This window comes from Halichoerus grypus, chromosome 7 (genome assembly GCF_964656455.1).
Source record: "Halichoerus grypus chromosome 7, mHalGry1.hap1.1, whole genome shotgun sequence".
NCBI lineage: Eukaryota > Metazoa > Chordata > Mammalia > Carnivora > Phocidae > Halichoerus > Halichoerus grypus.
The window spans coordinates 59,082,833-59,106,048 of NC_135718.1; the positions used below are offsets into that span (position 1 = coordinate 59,082,833).

The 23,216-nt window shown below is 34.0% G+C and overlaps 1 pseudogene; it reads right to left on the minus strand.

Annotated features, from left to right (window-relative positions):
* Positions 1 to 22,782, minus strand: part of LOC118538271 (nucleoside diphosphate kinase A pseudogene) — a 60,928-nt pseudogene extending 38,146 nt beyond the window's left edge.
* Positions 22,783 to 23,216: the final 434 nt, after the last annotated feature.

Consider the following 23,216-nt stretch of genomic DNA (forward strand, 5'->3'; position numbering starts at 1 on the left):
TTGTATGGTAAAACTAATAAATAAAGAAAGAATAAAGGAATGTTTACTATGAACACAGGCTTTCAAAATGGAGAGCCAAAGATAGAGTTTGGCACAGTTTGAAGTATAAAATAATGTATGCAGTATTTATGGCCATTAAAAAAATAATTTTGGTGAAATTATTTCCTCAAAATCTTTTTTTATTCTGTACAAAAGTGACTACATGAAAATAATACATTGTTTTATACATAAACAGGACCTTTCAGCTGCTAAAGTGATTTAGAAAATGTGGTTTATGAAGCAATTTGAGTCACCCGTTATGATTAGAATATTAAAAAAAATCCACAAGCATTTTAATAAAGGATATTCGTGGGCTCATTTAAGAAACAAATTTACAAAAACTTGTTGAGATGTGTCGCATAAATAATACTCCTTTAAATCTATTAGCAAACCTTAGCAGAGTATGAGACCAAGCTTTAATTAGGAGGAATGGCCTGTGGCCATGGATCAGCTATATGCTGAGAATTGTGAATCCAAGTATACATTGTCTGCCTAAATCAGCTTGACTCTACACTGATTTGTTACAAATATTTAGGTCAACTGTGTTTTGAATCACCCATTAACACATCAGCAATTAAAATATCTTGGTTACTGTTGCATATTCCCAAAATGTAAAATGTTACTTTCCAGTAGTTTTGCTTAAAATGAACATGAGTGTTAAGTAAGTGGAGCTTAGGAAAATTGTTGAAACACTTAGTCTTAACAAAAACAAAACAAAACACAATATTCAAGGGACTATTAATTTATGTTTCATAACGTTCCCTCCCTAGTCTCATTTTCATATCAATTAGTAAGTCTTGGGCAATGGGGCAATTTTGGCCATTTAAAAAATTATTTATTTATTTGAAAGAGAGAGAGAGAGAGAGTGCAAGTGGGAGGAGGGGCAGAGGGAGAGGGAGAGAAGAAGACTCCCTGCTGAGCGAGGAGCCAGACTTGGGACTCCATCTCAGGACCTGAGCCCCAATCAAGAGTCAGACACTTAATTGACTGAGCTACCCAGGTACCCCAATTTTGGCCATTTTAATAGTAAATATCTGACTGTACTATTTTCTCCTTTTCATACTGACAGTGGGGTCTTCTGTTTCTTAGGATGCAGAAAATATCAAGAAACCAATACCATCTCATTTATCTTTCCATCCAGTCAATGTAAAACTTAGCCCCTTACCCACCGTAGGAATTCAATATGTTATTTCATGTTTTAAAAAACAAAAGATTTTTTTTAGTAAACAATTTTTTAAAGATTTTATTTATTTATTTGACAGAGAGAGACACAGTGAGAAAGGGAACACAAGCAGGGGGAGTGGGAGAGGGAGAAACAGGCTTTCGGCGGAGTAGGGAGCCTGATGTGGGGCTCTATCCCAGGACCTGAGCCAAAGGCAGACACTTAACCAACTGAGCACCCAGGTCCCCCAAAAAACAAAAGATTTTTAACCAATTTTGAAAATAGTTAAAATAAGTTGGTAGGAAATGTTTGAGTAGGAATAACTTTTTGGATTTGTAACTTAACAGTGGTTATGGAAAGCAATTCAACTAAATGCATAGTATAGTAAAGTGCTATGAGCCCAGATTCTGAATCCTTTTTCCCAGGTTCAAATATTGGCTCTGCCACTTACTGATCTCAAGTGCATTAGACAGTTCTTTTCCAGCTCAGATTCCTTGAGTGCACAATGGAAACAACAATAGTGTATATCTGATGGGGTTCTTGTGAGAATACCTGAGTTAATATATGTTAAACACTCAGAGCAGTGCCTGCCTGTACATAATAATTGCTTTATGTGTTAACTATTATTATTAACCCAAAATAGACATAGTGGACAGTACTATATTTTATCCAGGGCTCAATGTTGTTGTTTATCAAAGTTCTTAATTCACTGTTATTTTGGGGATAAATGACTAAACATGATTTCTGAGATTCTGATTTTTAATCTTTTTATTTGTACTCCTATTATTCACTTTCCATATTGTCAAAGTGGGGATTCTACTAGTAGCCTATTTCAGACATTTTATATAGTAAGAGCTAATAAAATATATAAGACACTTTCCAAATAAAGAAATATGTGTCTTCCAGTAAATCAGTAGAGAATTGCATTTAAACATGTGTAACATCATTCATCAGAGTATCTTAAAATTGCCTTATGGACAAGTATGATTCTATTTAAGAGCCAGAGAAAATGAGATCTGAAATTACTTTTTCAAAAGGTCAAAAGGCAGAAAGCTAGTAGCAAAATTGAGGTTTCTGAGTTTCCTACTAGAGCAGCCTAATCAGTAAGCCTACCTGAGTCTTCCCAAGTCATTCTAATGACCTAGATGGTGAACAGTTAATTTTCCACATGAGTGCATTAGACATAGGGGCACTTTACTCCTTCAGTCCCTCTGGCTCTTCACTGTCTTTCCCACACAGATTTCCAAAAAGCATGTGCCTCTATTTGATGAGAAAGGTTCTTACAAATCCAAAATAAGCTGAACAACTTCTGCTAGTGTATGGTGGAGTCATCCAGGTTTTTGGACAGACACATGCCTGGTTAGTGAAATTACTCAATAAATAGTTAATGAGCATTAATATGTACTGGTTGCTATGCCAGACAAAAAGAAAAAAAATTGAGGGATGATGGGGTGTCTGGGTGGCTCAGTCATTAAGCATCTGCCCTCGGCTCAGGTCATGATCCCAGGGTCCTGGGATTGAGCCCCGCATTGGGCTCCCTGTTCAGTGGGGAGTCTGCTTCTCCCTCTCTCACTCCCTCTGCTAGTGTTCCCTCTCTCGCTGTGTCTCTCTCTGTCAAATAAATAAATAAAATCTTTAAAAGAAATGAGGGATGATATTTTCTTCATTAATCTCTTGTAGCAAACATCTCTAACGATAGACCTGTTTTGATGTGCCAAGGAATTAATAGTCTTGAGAAATCCCTGCTGATGACTCATTATTATTGACCTTTTCTATGAGCCCACCAAATGTTGAAGGTGGAATCAGCTGACTTGGCCCGATATACAGAAACAGAGGTAATTGTATGTGCTCGCCTCTCACTGCTTTAAGTTACCCTCCCTCATACATGCAAACAACCCCAAATCTGTCCATCTCCTCTGATGGGCATCTATGGTGGACCCTTCTTTGTACCTTCATCCCAAACAAAGTATAGGTATATTTTTTCCACTTATATTAAACTTTTCCAAAATATTGTCTGTACTCGCTACATCTTCGTATCCCTCAGTTCCTTTGCAAGACTTTAGCTCCCCTCTGTCAAGCTAATACCAATTCCACTTTTCCTGTCTCATACTGACTTTGCATTGAATTTCCAAGTATTTTATACAATACCTGCATTTTTTTGTAATCTTAAACAAAGAGAAATTGGAGCCTTCTAATCCAGAATCAGATATGTGCCAGTTTAAAAACTCTAGAAATCCAGAAATTTCACAACAATAAATAAGGTTGAGCTCATGGACCCCTAGATAACTTCTAGATGTACTAGAGAGGTGATGTACATTATGAACTCCCATGAAATTAGGTGCAAAAAATCATGTATGTGTGTGTACAAATATGTATACATATATAATATACATATATACCTACATATATATCTCATGTATACATGTATACGACATTTTTTCAAGAAATAGTTCACAGCCTTCCTCAGATAGTCAACAAGAACTAAGACTTGAAGGAATAAATTTTTTAAAAATTATAATGTAGAAAAATAGGTGAATGTATATGGGAAGAGAAATTATCCAAATAAAGAGGAAAGACTTTTAAAAGTGCAAAGTATAGAATATTGAAAATACACTCAGGGTTAATCAGAGAAGTATTCACTAGAGAAGCTGGAAACATTTGCATGAGTGGAGAGGTGTGGGAGGGCATTCAAGGAAACCATTTCTATTTCATCACCAGCATAGAGGAAAGTTTTGAAAAAGGATGCACTTACGGGATAGCAATGCTAATAACTTCCATCTTTATGATGACTATATAACCAGCTCTGTGCAAAACATTTTACATGGATTATTTAGTGCTCTCTATAACTTTATGAAACAGATACAAGGGTGCATTTCATTATCTCATTTACACATAAGAAAACCGATGCTCAATCAGGATAAGTAACTTGATAAGATCCAGTAGCTAGTAAGTGACTGAGCCAAGGTGTAAAGCTTAATGACTGAACACTAACCAGTGCTTCCTGGAGTAGATGGTTGATTTTGAAATGAGAATAGAAATGAGATTCTGCATCTCATTCAAAAACAACAAATTGAGATATGAATAACATTTTATTAATCTCTCTGTCAAATTTAGGTAGAGTTTGCTAATCAGAGTCCACATTCTCAATGACTTCTTGGTCTGCTACTACTACAAAAACCCCCTCTTACAACTGACTTCAAATTTATAAAATTACCATTTAATAACCTATTTTAATCCTTTCCCATTTTCAGATGTTGAAAAGAATTCTTCAATAATGGGGATTCTTGCTAGCTATTGTCTGCTTTACCACACGGTTGCTTTAAAAGATATTCTTATTAAAATGCCAATTAAAGCTATGATGAAAGATGAAAAATGCTGCAATTCATTTTGAGTAAGAATAGATATTAACACCTTTCACTTTGTGATTATGTACCTTGTCCTTACTAAATAATATAAAGCTCCTTTTTTCCCTCTCATATTTAATGAAATGAATTGGAGACAAGTTGCTGACCTTTCAAAAAAGAATCTCCGTAGAACATTGAGTTAGAAAGCAAATTGAATAAGTAAGCAATTACTGGGGATTATTCTTTGCTTTGGACTTTGATCAATGAGAATGGAATGTGCAGTTGCCACAGATATAGAAGGAGTTGAAATGAGAATTTGTACTTCTAGCAACTTTACAAAATGCTTGCGTGTTGGGTGAACTGCCAGACGTATCAGAAGTCTTATCAGAAACTCTCTAAGAGACAAACCAGATGCTTGAATGCCTAAATATGGAATACTTAAATGGATCTGTTCAAGATTCTGATCATATACTAATAAATTCAGAATAGAAAATCATAGGTAAATGTAATTTACCTCCTCATTGTAAATACCTTTATCTCCTTTGTGATAAACAAACAGACAAGCAAACAAACAAAAACTCCCCAAGAATTTCACAGTAGAAGCTGACTTCATTTTATATATCATTATTTTGTGGAAACATTATGGCATTGATCAAAAGCACTCTCCTGCAGAAAACTATCTTGGGATCTTTCAAACCAGCCTCTGGTTCAATGCACTGCAAATTTCAAGTCACTTCTAGCTTTGCCTAAACCAAATAAATACACCAGGTTAACCAAAATTAATAAGTAATGGTGGGATTTATATGCTTAAACATTTTTGCTGTAAATAAAAAAAAGAAGCAAAGGTTATTTCTTGATTTGAATAGTTCGTCCATATATATAGTCAATTTTATTTGATGCTTTTTATGATCTCACTGATATTAGGAATTCTTAATCTCAGGAAACAAACTGAGGGTTGCTGGAGTGGTGGGGGGTGGGAGGGATGGGGTGGCTGAGTGATAGACATTGGGGAGGGTATGTGCTATGGTGAGCGCTGTGAATTGTGCAAGACTGTTGAATCACAGACCTGTACCTCTGAAACAAATAATACATTATATGTTTAAAAAAAAAAAAAAAGAAGATAGCAGGAGGGGAAGAATGAAGGGGGGGGGAGTCGGAGGGGGAGACGAACCATGAGAGACGATGGACTCTGAGAAACAAACTGAGGGTTCTAGAGGGGAGGGAGGTGGGGGGATGGGTTAGCCTGGTGATGGGTATTAAAGAGGGCATGTTCTGCGTGGAGCACTGGGTGTTATACGCAAACAATGAATCATGGAACACTACGTCAAAAACTAATGATGTATGGTGATTAACATAACATAATAAAATTTAAAAAACTAAAAAAAAAGAAAGACAAAAAAAGAATGTTAATATAACTGATGATCATGATGATTATGATGCAAATATAGGTAGCTTTTGGTTTGCAAACTTGAGGGTTCCATGGGTGAAGTCTGAAATTGGCCCTTGTACACAGAGGGGAAGGAAAGACAGAAAAAAGAGGCAGGACACTCCAGATTGGCAGGTGGTGATTTAAAAAGCAAGGGAATTTATATCTTGGGCAGCGGCAAGAGGAGTACATCTCCTCACCCACCACCAGCATCTTAAAAGTTTATATATAGGCCTTAACTAGGTCCAGTCACATAAACCATCCAGATGGTCTCAACAACACATTGCTCTCCTAAGACTGCATCCTTGAAAACAGCTCCAACTGTGCAAACAGTGGGCAAAACATATATTTCAAGGACAGGGGAGGGATGAGGAGCCTCCAACTGCTTGGGTCCAGCTTGCAGGTCAACCAGTGGTCATATTGTCTTGATGACTTCCTCCAACAACAGTGATAAAAGCATGTATATGGTGTTAATATTAAGTACCGGATACTGTCTTAAGTTGTGAACTCAATACTCAATGGTATATGTTTAATTACCATAAGAGATGTAGCTCTGAAAATTTTTTGTAAGTTGTATACCCACATATAAAAAGGTAATATAGGTTTTTCTGGTTGCCTTGTAGTCTCTGAGGTGTGTCTCCATAAATATATGAGTCAGTAAATGCAACACAGAAACTTGGATTAAGATTAGAAAACTCATGCCTCAAATATGATTGCAAAATATGAATGATAACACCAAGGTGCATGCATTTCCTCAGAATGTCTAATATATATAACAATGACTTGTGTGTCTTTGTCAGGATGAAGTGGCTGGATATTTATTTTTTCTATAAACTCTTTATGTTATGCAAATAATACATATTACATGATTTTTTACCTACTGATTTCTTAAAATCTATTATTTTTAACTGAATTATATAATCAATTTTCATTATATTAGTATTCCATAGTACTCCATAAAACTTGAAATAATTGCAGAAATATGTTTTAGATGTATTTTTTAACAAAGAAATTGTGTCATATATACTCAGGATTCTTAACTTTCCATAAAATAATGTGATGTACAGATTTTTCTATGTTAGTACAAAAAAGATCTAGCTTATGTTTCCTTTTTTAATTGAGATATAATTGACAAGAAACGTAATATTAGATTCAGGTGTACAACATAATTATTCATTATTGGTATATACTGCAAAATGATCACCACAGTAAGTCTAGGTAACACCTGTCACCACACATACATAGCAGTCCACAGGGTCCATGTGTAATTAATTTAACCATTTCCCTGTCGATGTTTCTATTAGTTTTCTTTTTCTTACTCATTTATACAAATACTTTAAATAATTTAGAGGTTAGTTCTTTGTCTTCATATATTTTGGTAATATGTTCTCCAAGTTTATATTTGCATTTTAACAATCTCTGAAATATATTGTCATGTTAATATCTTAATATTTGAGGTAATAAACGTATTTTTCTTTATATTTTTGTTTTATGGAGACCTCCAGCACCTCAATGTTATTAATTCCCTCTTATGTGTGATTTCTATTTTGTACATTTAGTTCCTTAATAAATTGGAAATTTATTTATGAAAATATAAGGCAGAGTTGTAGCTATTTCATCTATATATATTTTTTCTATTTCTGACTGTTTGTAGTATGTTTGACTTTTAAATTAGACCCATGCCATTATTGTACCATTTTCCCCAAATGCTCAAATATTCTTAAATATTTTATATTTAAGGTAAATTTGTCAAAAGCTTATAAAAATCTGGTGAGATTTTGACTGATGGTTTAAATTTAAGTAAAAAATTTAAGAAGAATTTGCATATTTTCAATATTGAGACATCACCACCAAAACTTAAAAGAAAACAAAAAAGACATATCTTATTTTACCATTATTTATATCTTAACATATATTAGTAAACTTCCATATTTTTCTTTTTTTTAAATTTTATTTATTTTTATTTTTTATATTTTTTATAGGTCACACTTAGGATTTAGGCTTTATCCTAATAGCAAAACACATCATTAAAGAGTTTTCAGTGGAGGAATAACATCAGCAATTTTTGTGTCCAAAAAGATGGCACCATAATCTAGCCAGTCATCCAAACCAACACAGTGGGATTCCTCCTATACTTTTTTTTTTTTAATTAATATATAATAATTATTTGTTTCAGGGGTACAGGTCTGTGATTCATCAGTCTTACACAACACCCAGCCCTCACCACAACACATATCCTCCGCATTGTCAATCACCCAGCCACCCCATCCCCCCAGCCCCCTCTCCTCCAGCAACCATCAGTTTGTTTCCTAAGAGTCTCTTATGGCTTGTGTCCCTCTCTGGTTTTGTCTTGCTTCATTTTTTTCCTCTCTTCCTCCTTGTTTCTTAAATTCTGCAGACAGTGAAATCATTCTTTTTTTTTTAAGATTTTTTTATTTATTCATTCGCGACACAGAGAGTGAGAGAGAGAATGAGAGAGAGAGAGAGAGCATGAGCAGGGGGAGAAGCACAGGGAGGGGGAGAAGCAGACTCCCCGTGGAGCAGGGAGACGGATGCAGGGCTCAATCCCAGGACCCTGGGATCATGACCTGAGCCGAGGGCAGATGCTCAACCATCTGAGCCACCCAGGTGCCCCCACTGAAATCATTCTTAATGGGGAAAAACTGAGAGCTTTCCCCCTAAGGTCAGGAACACGTCCTATCCACTATCACCACTGCTATTCAACATAATATTAGAAGTCCTAGCCACAGCAATCAGACAACAAAAAGAAATAAAAGGCATCCGAATCAGCAAAGAAGTCAAACTCTCACTCTTTGCAGATGACATGATACTTTATGTGGAAAACCCAAAAAACTCCACCCCAAAATTGCTAGAATTCATACAGGAATTAAGTAGGGTGGCAAATCCCACTTGATCATGACAAATAATTCTTTTAATGTATTGCTGGATTCAATTTGCTAGTATCTTGTTGAGAATTTTTGTATCTGTGTTCATCAGGGATATTGGCCTGTAATTCTCCATTTTAGTAGGGTCTTTGTTTGGTTTTGGAATCAAGGTAATGTTGGTCTTATAGAATGAATTTGGAAGTTTTCTTCCCATTTTTATTTTTATTTTTTTTGAACAATCTGAGAAGAATAGGGATTAACTCTTCTTTAAATGTCTGGTAGAGTTCCCCTGGGAAGCCATGTGGCCCTGGACTTTTGTTTGTTGGGAGATTTTTTTATTACTAATTCCATTTCTTTGTTGGTTATGGGTCTGTTCCAGTTTTCTATTTCTTCCTGCTTCAGTTTTGGTAGTTTATATGTTTCTAGGAATTTATCCATTTCTTCCAAATTGCCCAGTTTGTTGGCATATAATTTTTCATAATATGCTCTTATAACTGTTTGTATTTCTGTGGTGTGGATGGTGATCTCTCCTCTTTCATTCATGATTTTATTTATTTGGGTCCTTTCTCTTTTCTTTCTGATAAGTCTGGCTGGGGTTTAGCAATTTTATTAATTCTTTCAACGAACCAGCTCCTAGTTTCATTGATCTGTTCTACTGGGGTTTTGTTTGTTTCTATATCATTTATTTCTGCTCTAATCTTTTTTTTTAATTTTATTATGTTATTATTCCATATATATATATATATATATATATATATATATATATATATATATATATCTTTTTTTGTCCTTCAGGAAACACTCTTTCCTGAGTGAGATGAGTAGGTCACCTAATTTTTATGCTTTTGATTAACTGAATTATCTCAATAAGAAGGTAAAATATTTTTTTTCAATTGCTTCATTTTGTTCTTTATTCAAAAAATATTTACAGCTTCCCAAAGGAAATCCAGATACTTAAGTTTAGAGCCTTTGCAATCTATTTTTTAATCATACATATTTTTTGAATAGTGATTATTAATGTTATGTTTTCATGTTACTGAATTTAATAAATATGATAACATTTAAATGGTTTTCAAATGGTGGAGTTCCATGTGTGAACTAAACTTTTCATAGATAATAATTATAAAATCTGGACAAAATACTAAAACACATATTTGAAAGCATTGAAGAGTGAACAAAATCAGACAGAAACTGGAAGTGAGCTGACCATTTATGAAATGGTGTGCTTTAAGTTATTTGCATTTATATGACTTAATGCTTTATAAAATACATCCCAGCATTCACAGTGTGAGGTGACTCATATTAACAAACAAAAATCCTCCTAATAGCTACTAAAATAGTGGCAAAGTGAAGGTGGGGAAATCTAAGAAAAGATATACCCACAGAAGAGTGAATTCCATATTTGTTGAGTGTCTACACTAAACTCCCAGATTACCCCTAAGGTCTTTATGCACATGAAATCACAGCTGAAATTCTGGAAGTAATGAACATTTGCAGCTGCTATGCATCACAGGATTGACAGATTTTGATGTTTAAGTTCACAAAAGTTAATTGCATATTGGAAAAAATATTTAAAAATTTCAGAGGAAGATAACAAAATGCAGAGTATCTGGAAGATATCATTTATAATATCTAATATAAAGTCTAAGTCTACTGGAAATACAAAGAAACTAGGAAATATAATCCACAGTCATGATAAAAAGCAATTCATAAAAATTGACACCGAGATGACTCAGATGTTACTATTAGTAGAGAAGGACCTTAAACCAACTATAATAAATGATGTAAAAGCATAAAGGAAAAAAATGTTTTTAATGAATAAAAGTATAGAAAACTAAACAGAAGGTGAAAATGGAAAAGAAAAGAAATCAGAAATTCTAGCATAGAAAATTATAATAACTGAAAGTTTAAAATATGTTATTAGTTTAACAGCATGTTGGAGAGAGCAGAAGGAAAGATCAGTCAAATTAGAGATATATTGATAGAAATTATCCTACATGAGAAATAGACAAAAAATTTAAAAAATAAACTGGGAGAAACATTAAGTGGTCTAAAATACAGGTGATTTTTATCTCAAATTGTGAGCAGATGAAAAAATGGTACAGAAAACATATTGACCTAAATATTACTAACTTTGGCAAAACAAAAAAGCAAAAACAAACAAACAAAAAACCCTACAAATCCAAGAATTTCTTGAAAATACAAATACAAGAAGGATTAAACAAAAAAGAAAAAATAACACTAAAGCATAGAGGAGTGCTGAAAACTGAAGGTAAAAAGAATATTTTGGATACAGGAAGAAAAACACATTACAAACAGAGAATTAATAATTCTATAACCAGTAAAAACATCCTTCAGAAAGTAAAGGAAATTATATTCTCAGATAAACAAAAATGGAGAGGTTATCAACCAGCAAATATGCATTACAGGGAATGTTAATCCTCATCCTAAAGATGAGACACCAGATAGAAACTCATATCTACATTAAGGAATGAAAAAAAAGATCCCATTTGATGGAGGAAATAAATCTTCTAAGAGTTAAGACATTTGGTTAGTGTAACTTGACAAGGTGGGCAGAACTAGGATTTAATACCAGAACATAAATGATAGGACTTCTACCCATGAAGTCTCTGTCTTCCCTTCTTGCTATCACTTACCCTTACCCATTATTTGTTTATATACTTGGCTCAGACACATACACACACAATGAATCCATTAATTGGAAATTAATGTCATAATAGAAAATCAATTCAGCTTTCTTTGTATGTCATTCAACACAAAGTGTAATTACCTAGAAATTACACTCCAAATGAGTTAGAATACTAGAATATAATCTCTTTGGGAGAGTGTCTGGTTTTAGTGACATTTAGAGGCTGAAAATAGAAGCATGGCCCAAGATTAAAAGCCATAAATTCTGCTCTGCCTAGCTGTTGGCCCCAGTTCTTACATTACTTTTCCCAGGGACTTTGGTATATTCTAATATCTGAGAATCAAGTCCAGGGCAGCAGGGCCAGGGTAGAAGGTAGGGCACTGGATTAGTACAATGGCCTGACGGATGAGAGGATATCCTCATCACTAATCATCATGGTCTTGTTTATAAATTATTACCTCTAACACTTTTACTATTCTCTTAAGTTTTATAACAACATATAATCTTGAGGAATGTGTTTAAGGAGCACAATCAAGGCCCACCATCATCTACCTGCTACACTCTGGGTGCTCCCTATATAAAGAAAAAAGAATTTATCCCATTGTCATTGAATGATTGTAGTTAAGGATACAAACTGGTTACAAATTAGATACAAACAGGTGAAATAAAACAGAGACCAAAAAAAAAAAAAAAAAAATAATAGAAATACAATGCAACCAATCCTGTCATTAAGTTCATAGCAATTAAAAATAAATGTAGATAGAGTTGTTAACCTGAAAAAGGACACAGTTACTAGTTACTGGTTACAAACACATTCAAAAGCCACAGTGTCACCTTCAAACCTGTTCTCCATCTTTCCTTGTATATCTGTCTTCTCAGAGTCAAGTTCTGCTGGTACTCTTTCTAGGTCAGTTCTCTGGAAGCAGTCTCTGAGATGAGACTTTAAGGTCAAGAGATTTATTAAGGAATTGCTCCAAGGGATGACTAGTAAGGGGTGGAGAAGGTAAGATGGAGGAAGGCAGAAAGCAAAGCAAGCAATCAAGAATAGGCAAAGTTCCAGGCTCAGCTTGGATGAAACAATGACCTGGTCTGCCAGATAAAATCCATGTATATTTCCTAAGGCTGCAAAGACCCTATTGCTTTGTTTTGGAGGTAATTGTATCCTTACTGGGAATTTCAGGTCTTCAGAATCTTCTGTACAGGAAACCTCAACCATCTCTTATGCCAACATTGCTAACCTCTCATAGCATAAGTTCAATTATATTTTTAAAAATATTTATTTATTTATTTATTTATTTCAGTGAGAGAAAGAGAGAGAAAGAAAGAGAGGGAGGGAGAATGCAGTGGGGAGGAGCAGAAGAAGAGAGAGAGAGAAACTCAAGCATACTCCGCACTAATCAAGAAGCCCAAGGCAGGGCTTGATCTCACAACCTTGAGATCAGACCTGAGCTGAAACTAAGAGTCAGATGCTGAACCGACTGTGCCACTCCAGTGACCCTCAATTACATTTTTTTATAACAAAATCCTTCTTCTTTCAGAGATGATCATATAAAGAGAAAGACATTTCTTCTCAACAAACAAATTAATACAAAATTCATAAAAGCAAGAAGAGAATTTCCCGCTTAGCTAATTATGTACTTGAAAGATCTAATGTCATCAATCCAGTTTTAGCCTACATTTTGGCAACAAATGAGCCATTTTTAACTTATTTTTATTTTTGTTTTGTATATCATAATTTAAAAGTTTATATTAATACACTGCTAATTATTACTGATATATGTGAATACAAACATTAATGCATGTATGTAAATAAAATAAATATAATTCCCAAATTATAACCTGTCTTAAAAAATATGGAAGGAAATCCAGTATCCTTTGTTGATAGCCAAGTTATATTATAAACATGTTATAAATAACTTGTAAGATAAGTTAGAGAGAATAATACTACTTAACTGGAGCACATTTGATAGCCTTTATTTAAAATAACTTCTTAATCTAAAATATACTTTTGTCTTGGCTGAGCCTCAGAAAAGAGAGTATTAGTGATCAGTTTCTGCCATTTAAGTCAAAATACATATTATAATAAATCAAATTTCATTTCTTTGAGGAAAGAAAGTATTGGAAATTGCTGGAGATTAGTGTGATGAGTTTAAAGGTTTTATGTTAATGAATTTATATAATGAATGATATCAAGGTTAGAGGAGTGCTTTGATAGAACTAATATTTCTAAGAATAATGTAACTGAGTTGTGAGTGAAGATTGAACTGCATAGGGGATAGACAAGAAGAAATAAAACAGAGTAGTAGTCTATTTAATAGGTCATGTGATGATTGTGCAGTCCTAGATCAGGCAGGGGCCCTGACCATGAGGAAAAGGGATAGATTAGCTCTTTCATTATTTCATTTTTGCAGATCTTTTCTTTATGACTTATCTGGAAACTTTCTGTGGGAAGACAAAAATACTATTTTCCAAGTTCTATAACTTTTAGGTATATGTCAGTTAAATAATAGATACAGTGTTCTTCTTATAACCTCACTTAGTCCACATCCTGACACTGTATTGGTGTTCAATATATATGATTTTTGAACAAATGAATGAATAACCAAATGAGAAAACTTGGATCTGAGTGTGATTTCATGTAACTTCATGTCAGTCTCTTAACTATTCTGTTTTTAATTACTAATCTGTAAAAGGAGAAAAGAAAAATAATATCCATATCACAGACATATTATAGAACAAATAAAATAATTTTCTAAATGATCAAATAATTTAAAAATTTTAATATTATTTCTATTACTACAATATATTGGTTGTAAGAAATGTTATAATTGTAGGATTTTATATTTAAAAAGTTACTTAGTTTAATATATCTTGAAAGTTGTTTATTCTTAGGTGCTATATGTATTTATTTATAGAACAAAATGCTGTAAAATGTGAGAAGTAGAAATTAAACTTTAGAAGTGTCACCATGTGAAAAAGTTAAATAACTTTTTATAAATACAAAATATACTTTATTAGTCTTTTGCCTAATTTAAAACCTACATGAATTTTAGCTTTCCCATTTTAATCCTAGAAAGAAACTTGATGGGTAACTGGAAGCAATGAATTGGATTTTTTAAGCCATTACCATCTTATTGTGGCTTTTCACAAAATCATTCAATATATCTGTATTTCAGTTTTGTTAATTTAAAAAAAGAAAATAATGGTTGAATTAACCATGGTTTAACAAAAAAAGAGTGATCTAACTGTATAGATTTTAGATTTTTTTTCAGTTAGCAAAGTTTTATGTAGGTAACAACAAGGAGAACTGATGAAAAGTGAACTCTTGTCTCAAAAAAAAACTCAACAGGATTAGTAAGACACTCTATTAGAACTTTCAAGATACCAACTAGCACACCATTTCTTAAGTGGAAAGTAATCAGAAACATTCTGGGTTCCTCCTGAAATAGAAGAAAAAAAATCTTAAACACGATAAAGAATATAAAAAGATTGAAGAAATTTGGGTCAAACTTAAATGTCACCAAATCTTTCCTATTTGTCAGGAACATAAAGGATGAAAATGTTCAGATTTTATTTAACTTAAAATAAAAATAACAATGCTTTGCCACTTGGGATCTTCACCATTTTACTCTATCATTTTAGGGAATAATAGAATCTCAGCACTGGAAGGGGCATTAGGGTCATCTACTCCAGTGGCTGCCTCCAATGCCTGAACCCCCTTTCTTGTACTTCACTCAAATGTTGGCTTATTTTCGTACCTACTTCCCCACACAAATTATTTCAATTTGGAAAAACTTGACTGGATAGTTATTGCTTATACTGACCTACATTTACTTCCTATAAATGTTTCACATCCTGGATTTAAATGAAACAAGACCAGAAGAAAGTGCAAGTACAGCTACACAGCGTAATGGCATGTGGTGGATCTGTATCCTTATGTCCTGTTAAGAAAGCAACACAAACACAATGAGAAAACAAAAAATGAAGAATCCCACAGAAGTAATTGCTCTCAGTGCTTTCTAAGTCCATCTATAAGTAGAGGCTTTGTAATTTGGAAAAAAGGTCTTAGCAAGGAGACAAACATTTAGTATGATTCTCGTATATAGTCTATATGAAGCCAAGCTGAAGGAACACACCTTTCTCAACAGATGATATATAGATGGAAAATAAATGAATTTAGATAGAGACATAGCAATCTCTATGTTTAAATTTCTATTGCTTTATCTCTACATCTACAATCATTTCAATATTAGAGCCATAGAGATCTTCCAAGAGAACAGACTGGCATTGAAATGTTTTTAAAAATCGTCTCCTCTGGACTAAGTCTCTCTTAGTACATTCCCCCATCTTCCAGCTTCATGATGTAGAGCAAACATCAATTGATAAATTAGATTTCAGAAGCCAGGAGTTTCAGAGATACTCATGAGAAAGCATGGTAATAGGCAAGAAGTCATCAGGATCTGAACTCTAGGCCTCTGAAGAGAAAATGCTGTGCAAGTAGTGGTTACAGTTTTCAGGGGATTAGAAAGATGCCAAGTTGCTCAGGTAGAGACTTGCACCAGGAGAAAAAACAGGAAGCAAGGTTACCTACAACCTGAATTGAGATGCAGAGTTGCTATTCACATGATTCATTGAGGGAGAGCTCTCTGGGAAGAAGGATGAAGTAAGGCAGGGGAAAATACTTAAGAAAGAGCATAGTCCCAATTGGAGACTAGCCTTTACCTGATGCAATGGGAACTCAGGAGTACAAATTGCCCCAGAGAGTTGGTCAGACCAGGAGGCAGAGGCTGCCTTTTTCTATCTGTGTCAAGCCATCATTAGCTTGAGACTGCCCTGGTGGACACTGGGAGTTGGACTTATATCCCATGCAAAACATAGGACAGTTTTAGCAAAGTCAGAGGTATATTAGCTGCAGGAATAATGGCATAGAATCTCAAAGTGTTGGACTAGAAGTGCTCAAATACTTCCAGCTAAAACTCAGGGTTGATAGTTCAGTCCTCAGTACTGGTGAGCAGGGCCCATCAGGAGTGAATAATGTCTACATATGTTCTTCAAATGTGCACAGTTTTGGAGAGATGTGAAATACTGTGTGTGAAAGCCTGGCAATTTTGGAAATCTCTTAACCCTCATTATATTTAATGAATATTTAAATATTGCTTTATTATTTTCAGAATTGCTTCCGACACATTACCGGAAGGTCCGATGATCACACATTTATCGGAGTTGTGTCTTTTTGGTCTACAAATCTTTAAGATATGTCATAGTGCCTACTTTTTAATGTATTTGACAGAATTCCAGGTTAATGTGGACCAAAATGAAATCACGTAGTACCAATTATTTTAAATTTTAAATATAGATCAAAAATATTAAATCCAGAAGAGGTCTTGAGGATTGCTATATCAAATTAATTCAGTTGCTAGACTTAAAATTGACAGGGAGACAAATTCAACTGGCTTAAAAAATAAAAGGCAGTCATTGGCCCAGAGGCAGGGTGAGTTTCAAGTATAGTTTTACAGAGAGGTCTACTGTATCAATAAGACTATTTTTCTATGATTCTTTTGGCCTCGCACTTCTTTGTGCTTTGGCTTTCTTCTCAGGGTGACTTCTCTCCTGGTAATGTTAAAAGCAAGATAACAAGCTTCCAGTCACCAAACTGAGACTTAACAGTTGTAGTTTTGGCTCTCCCAGAAATGGACTCGTGACCCAGTCAATCAGGAATTGCCTGGTCAGCATTACTTAGGTAATCTGCCTGATCCCTCCACTCCCCCAAAGGAAAGTAACTGCAACAACCAACCCAACTTTTGTCTAGGAAAACATTCTTGTTCCCACTTCTTTCTGCCTATAAAAGTCCTTCATTTTGCGATCTTGCCATTTGCAACGACGTGGATGGAACTGGAGGGTATTATGCTGAGAGAAATAAGTCAAACAGAGAAAGACATGTATCATATGACCTCACTGATATGAGGAATTCTTAATCTCAGGAAACAAACTGAGGGTTGCTGGATGGGGGGTGGGGTGGGAGGGATGGGGTGACTGGGTGATGGACACTGGGGAGGGTATGTGCTCTGGTAAGCGCTGTGAATTGTGCAAGACTGTTGAATCTCAGATCTGTACCTCTGAAACAAATAATGCAATATATGTTAAGAAAGAAAAAAAGAAGAAGAATGTAGCAGGAGGGGAAGAATGAAGGGGGGGAAATCGGAGGGGGAGACGAACCATGAGAGACGATGGACTCTAAAAAACAAACTGAGGGTTCTAGAGGGGAGGGGGGTGGGAGGATGGGTTAGCCTGGTGATGGGTATTGAGGAGGGCATGTTCTGCATGGAGCACTGGGTGTTATGCACAAACAATGAATCATGGAACACTATATCTAAAACTAATGATGTAATGTATGGGGATTAACATAACAATAAAAAATTAAAAAAAAAAAGTCCTTCATTTTGCACAGCTCCTCAGAGCTCCTTTCTATCTGCTAGATTAAATGCTGCCCAATTCATGAATCATTGAGTAAAGCCCCTTAGATCTTTAAAATTTAGTCAGTTGAATTTTGTTTTTTATAGCAGCAAACATGCCTGACACAATTCCAGGCCCTAAATACATACACTATATTCTCCAACAAGTTGAGAATGTCTTTTTCCCTAAATTTTGAAGCAAAATATTACATACTGATTCTGACTTGTCTGGCTTGGGCCTCATGCTGATATGCGTGGCCAGGAGAGATTGAATATAGTGATTGCCTTGTAAAGGATACCATACCATGCCCCTTGAGCTGATAGCAGGGTAAACTGCCTCAGAACTATGCAGACTGTCAGAGATGGCTAAAGCTATTGGGGAAGGGAAGGGGAAAGGTGGATGTGAGAAGGCAAACACATGTCTACTATATTATCTAGTATGTTCTTGTGTTTATGGATTGGGAGACAGAATCAAAGCAGTATTTAGACACCTAATGGGAACAGAAGACCCGCAGTCCTCTGACACTCAGGCTAGGACTCTTTCTATCACACCAATTTTTTCACACTCCCTCTATATAACTATTTCTTCTAAGACTTTCTAATAAAATTACAGGTAATTTTCAATGAGATTTATAAAATGGTAGTTAAAAAAATGCATTCTTAGCTGTATTGTGTTACTAATTTTCTTGCACTAATGACTGCCCTATATTAGAATCATCCTCCAACAGAGGTTTAAAGAATTGTAAACACCTGGGATTCACTGTCACAGAATCCAACTTAGGAGATTCAAGTTAGAGTATGAATGCTTATAGTATTCCAAGCACTCTACAAATGATTACAGAGGTCAGAGTAAAAACTCCTGCTGTCTATGTTTGAATATCATTACTACCAAGACACCTTCAAAAAGAGATCACATTGATTTTCTGTTAAATTCTGTACTTGTTCCCTTGAGATGAGTGTTTTATTCAGCAATTATATATTCTTGAGTTTTGATTCAACTCACAGAGAATTGTGAGGGCATAGGGAAGTTGTCATTGGACTTTTATAGGTAATGACAATCACATTACTAACTTCAGGAAAGACATTCTTGGCCACCATTCAGTTACCAAAAATCCTCACTCTTCAAAACTGAAGTTAGAGAAAAATTATTCATTTCTGACAATATTTCTCTAAAATAGAATGTGGGAGAGTAATTTATAAGATTATAGACTTGAAAAAGACTGATTATACCCTGGAAATTCCTTTTTTCTTGAATGTTTTGAAGGCAGAACAGTTAGAAATATCATGAAACAATAAAACAAAATTAAAGCTTATTCTAAAATATATCATTCAGTTTGGAAAAGTAATTGGATTCTGAAATAAAGAGTATAGTTTGAGTGAGATTAAAGACTATAATAAGATGTTCATTGTTAGTTGTTTTGTAAACTTAATTCCCTTAGCATTAATCACTTTTTGCTTAAAATTAATACAGCAAGGCATGTAAAATCTAAATATTCATAAAGTTTGAACAAAATATTTCATTTTATACTGTATAGAACTAAAGAAGGGGGAAAATCTGTGTTTATATGAACACCACAACTGTCCAAAAAAAAAAAAAAAAAAAAGAAGCCAATTAATTTCTCTGATAAATTAAAAGATAAACATGAAAGTTTCTTTCACTTAACTGATTTAACTCTCTTTTGTTTTGGTTAGTAAACTGCTTTAAATAAAATTAAAAGAGCTAAATCATCTGAAAAATGTTAAAATAAACTAATTTGTTAATAAATATTAATTTCATGACTGTAAAGCAAAATCACTTTTTTTTTTTTTAATCCACTGGGGACTCTTTATTTAGACATAAAAGTTTCCATGATTTTGATTGGATGATTTAACATGAGACAAAGGCAGTTCACTCCTAAGCAAAGGTGTATTTTTGTCATCTATTTCCAGTTAGGGAAGAATTCCCAGTGACTTTTTGTTTGTTTACTTATTTTTTTGTGTTTTTGTTGTTGTTTCAAGTTTTTATTTAAATTCTAGTTAATTAACATACAGTGTAATATCAGTTTTAGGTGTACAATATAGTGATTCAGCACTTCCATACATCATCCTGTGCTCATCACAAATGACCTCCTCAATACCCACCACCCCATTTAACCCATCCCCCACCACCTCCCCTCCCAGCAACCCTCAGTTTGTTCTCCTTAGTTAAGAATCAGTTTTTTGATTTGCCTTCCCTATTTTTCCCCATATTTTCATCTGTTTTGTTTCTTAAATTCCACCTGTGAGTGAAATCATATGGTATTTGTCTTTGTCTGACTGACTTACTTCACTTAGCATAACACACTCTAGCTCTATCCATGGCATTGCAAAATGGCAATATTTCATTCTTTTTTATGGCTGAGTAATATTCCATTGGGTATATATGCCACATCTTCTTTAACCATTCATGCTGTTATAAACATCAGGCTTCATGCATCCCTTTGAATCAGTATTTTTGTATTCTTTGGGTAAATAGTGCAATTGCTGGATCATAGGGTAGTTCTATTTTTAACTTTTTTAGGAAACTCCATACTGTTTTCCAGAGTGGCTTCACTAGTTTACATTCCCACTATCAGTGTAAGAGGGTTCCCCTTTCTCCACATCCTTGTCAACATCTGTTGTTTCCTGTGTTGTTGATTTTAGCCACCAGACAGGTGTGAGGTCTCATTGTAATTTTGATTTGAATTTCCCTGATGATGAGTGATATTGAGCATCTTTTCATGTGTCAGCCATCTGTATGTCTTCTTTGAAAAAATGTCTCTTCATGTCTTCTGCCTGGAAAATCAATTTTAAAAGACAGAAGGTATTTCTTTCAAAAATTTTCTTAAGTATAAATCTAATTTGATGCCATGAGTGATTTAAAGAACTCACTGTATAAGCACACATGCAATTCTGTTTATCAGAAATTACACAGTAACAGCAAATTTATTCATGAACATGCACATCCTCCAAAAATTTTGGATAAATGAAAGCTTCTTTTGCTTGGTTTTTAGTGTATTTAAATTTTTATGATAATTTTGAAGATTTAATAAATCATATTTTCTGCTGTATCTTTATCAAATCTAAATATTGCCTATTTTATTTTTTTAACAAATAGAATATTAAAGGCTACAAATACAGTCAATTGATCAAGCTGCTTCAAATTTTTCCATTTGTAGAGCTATTTGTTCCTTTAATATAGCCTTTACTAAAAGTAACATTGAGAAAAATTGTATACACACACATGATATACACACAATTCAAAGAACATTCATCTCCTAAAAGTGATAAGGTAAGTGGAAAAACAGACAAACAGAATCAGTGATACAAAAGAGATCATTTAGAACAATTTTAATATGTCTAAAAGCTTCATATGAATAAAATGTAGAAATAAAACTCTGTGGCTAAGAAGTAGATTACTCAACATATTGAGTTGAGAGAATCGGGTAGACATTTGATAATTAATATCAAATAAATAAGATTCCTATTTCACATCATGCATTTTACAAACCAAGTAATGGGAAAATTTAGGATGAAAAGAGAATGTTTATGTAAGCATTAATAAAGAAATTTTTTCTAACCATTGGTAAAATAATGTAAGGCAAATAAAAAATTTAATAAATAATACATGTTAAAATAATAAAAGACAAAAGATATGACTTCATAAAATTTTAATACTTGGGCACTTTAAAGAAAATATGGGCTTTATTTTTTTAAAATATTTTATTCATTTATTTGAGAGAGAGAGAGAAAGAGAGAGAAGCAGACTCCCCGCTGAACAGAGAGTCTGATGTGGGACTCCATCCAAGGACCCTGAGACCGTGACCTGACCTGAAGGCAGACGCTTAACCAACTGAGCCACCCAGGTGCCCCAAAATATGCACTTTATAATTAAATAAACAGCAAGTTAGAAACAAATATTGATCTAAATATAATTGTTAAAACATTCAAGCACACATAAAAATTGTTAAGTAAATCATTAAGTCTTCAATAGAAAAATGAACAAAGGCCCTAAGACATTTTTTCAAGAAAAGATGCAAAATTGGTAAACTACATGTGTCGTCATTATTTATTATTTTGCCTTGTGGTCCACTCTCTACTCATCTCCAAACCCTCCCTAAATAAATGTATTTGTATCCATGAGTTCAGTTATTACACACATGGCCCTCATTTTTGTATCTCCTGCTGAGAAGTGTCCTTTATGTTTTAAATTATGCATGGATATAAACAAGCAAATTTGAAAGTTGTTTTTTTCCCAAACACATGCAAATAAATTCTATGATGCTCTCACTCACAAAACTTGTCCTCCTACTTATCTGTATCCATCTTATGATAAAATCCAGAAAACAGAGTCATCCTTGAATTCACAAGACATCCCCACCCTCATCAAACATACCACCAAATATTTCCACCTTTTACGTCAAAAAACTTCTTACTTTGTTTCCATGAAACCACAAAGGCTTCTTTCAATCTGTTTTCCCATTATAATAAAACAAAACAAAAACAAGAAAAAACATTTTTTTAAAAGTCACATCAGATATTGTCATTTTGTATTTGAATCCCTTCAATTGTTTCTCATTTTGATTCAAGAAAAGGAGTTAAATAATATCTATTTTTTTTTTATATTGACCTATCTATCTCTCCAGAAATAGATGCATCAAAATTGTCAAATCTTGCTCTCTCTGTTTCAAGTGCACTGGTCTTGCTGCCTAAAAACAATGCTTTCTCCTACAACGGAGCCTTTTACACATTTTCTTCCAAGAACACCTCTATTCTCTTTTGCCCTGTAGCCTTTACTCCTCCTTTAGCTCTAAGTTCACTGTACATGTCTCCAAGGCAGTTTTACATAAGCCACAAAGGAGCTTTGACTTCCCTGTTATGATCTCAAATTACCTTCTTCTTGGCACTAACCACAGTTGTAATTTTACATTTATTTATTTATGGGATTGTTTGATTCACTTCCATCTTCCTCATTCTAGTGTAAATTTCAGAAACTCAGAGTCCATGCCATATCGGTCTACTAATTATATCTCTAGTGTCTAACACAATCACCGGTAAAAGACAGAAGATTAACATTCGATCTACAAATGCATTTTGTATACAATAGGATTACAAATAATAATTGAATTCCATTCTGCAAAAGGACGATGGTTTAATCATTTTTAGATATTGTTGGTGGGAGTGAAACTTAGTATAACTTTTCTGGAAATCACACTGAAACACAATTCTTAAAAATGTTCATAAGAGGGGCACCTGGGTGG